Here is a 1,879-nt window from a genome sequence, read left to right as displayed (position 1 = left end):
GGAGGGGGGTAGAGAGAAAGGAAGTGAGAAAGTTTCCTGCCTTGACAAATGGAATTATTTTATATAAAACTTAGTTAAGCAGCTCTGCGGGCAAAGAGCTTCTGGGCTCTCCACTGTGAACTCAAATGCTCCTCCCCAAGTGTGGGTGGGTGGGGGTGGGGTGTCCAGACATTTTCTGGAGTCCCCAGAGGCCAGTCTCGCCTGCTCCCAGGGTCAATAAGCCCTTTAGACTTCAGGGGGAGCAAAGAGCTACCCAGCTTTCTCCACTGGGAGTGAACTCTTAAAGGGCCAGCTCATGGGCTTTGAACAACTCCATGCACGCCCCCCTCTTGAGTTTGCCTTAATTAGGGGGTGGGCAAGTAGGATGGTGGGGCCTGAGTTCACATCAAAACTGTCAAAGGAGATGGGGGAGGGAAGGACATGGAGAGAGGGGTGGAGGATTCAGGGGCAGGAAAAAAAATTCAAATATCATAAAAAGAAAAGGGAACTTGAAGCCCAGAAGTCATTGTTTCCTTTATTTCAAAGGGAAAAAACCTGCCCGATTCTCATCCTTTTGATTGATTAAGGTCCTGAATACCTCTCGGCCCCAGAGTGACAGTCCCTGAATAGACTTGAGGGAATAAAGAGCAGTGCAGAACGCGGGGCTGGCACGGGAGGGGGGGTGGAAAGGAGGAGAGCTCGCTGGCACTTACCAAGTTATAAATAAAAGGCTAGGCACAATGGTACCTTCTCTAAGGACAGACAGTCTTTACAACACTCCTGGCGTCATATCCTGCTGGGGACACTTCAGCTTCTAGCCAAGACTTCGCTTCTTTTATTTTTCCAGCAGTTTAGTCTGAATGCCATAATAAATTCCTGAGAACAAACGCCGCACCCGGGCAAAACCTCAACATATAGATGCTAGTGCATCGGGGATCAGTCTGTATGTGGAGATTTAAAGTCCCTGCTTCTCAGAAGGATTTTTTTTTTTTTTTTTAAAACTAAGAAAAGGAGCTGGCTCCTCCATTTCAGATGGCAACTTGTAGCCTAGGGAGGCCTACCCTCCTCAGTCTCTGTCTAGGGCTATACCACTTATCTTTCATTCCCAGCCTAAGGAAAAGAACCTTCTGAGAACATCTTGGACTCTTCCTGAGAGAGATGCCTTTCTGAGAGGCTCACAATAGTAAGCTCAGGCCCAGAGGCAGACCAGAGAAAAGGAAAACTAAACATATCCGGGATTCTCTGTGGTCCTTTCCAAATCTCTCCACCTCTACCTCCGTATTAGTAATTCCGGAGAGAAATCCACAGGTGAAAAAGCAGAGGCAGACTGAGAAAATAAGGAACGGATATAGCAAGGTTTCCAGGGAGAGGCGCAGAAAGAGATTAGGACAGACAGAGGAGTAGAAAACCAAGAAGATCAGGGTGAAGCACACGTAGAGGGACAGGAACACTGAGAGCCCTTTTCCATCCAGGCTGCCTCTTCTAGTTTCAACCTGTCCACGCTTCTCTCTCGGGGAAGGGGCACAGAGCTAGTCCCCCTCTGGGTCAGCGGAGGCCTGGACACCGTCAGGGATGGGAAGAGAAAGTAGCCCCTATCGCCCAATCAGCGCGTGTCTTCGCCACCCGGGACGGTCTCCTCGCCGGCCAATCGCAGCTCAGGGCTCCTGATCAAGCTTTGGGTGAAAGAACTAATAAATGCTCCCTAGTCCGGATCCCTGCACTCGGTGTCACGACGACGGGAGGAGACTTGGGACGTGCTCCTGCCTCGTCACCACCCTCCCTCCCCCGATCTTCGTGGTGCCGCGAGCACCTCTGCCAGTGGCCCCAGCTGAGGGGCCGATCAGCTAGACTCGCACCAAACTTGTCCACCCTGGGCTTGGGATCCTGCACTCAAGGGACT

This window comes from Mastomys coucha, unplaced genomic scaffold (assembly GCF_008632895.1).
Source record: "Mastomys coucha isolate ucsf_1 unplaced genomic scaffold, UCSF_Mcou_1 pScaffold14, whole genome shotgun sequence".
Lineage (NCBI taxonomy): Eukaryota > Metazoa > Chordata > Mammalia > Rodentia > Muridae > Mastomys > Mastomys coucha.
The sequence above is the reverse complement of the archived record's forward strand: the minus strand, read 5'-3'. Positions refer to the sequence as shown.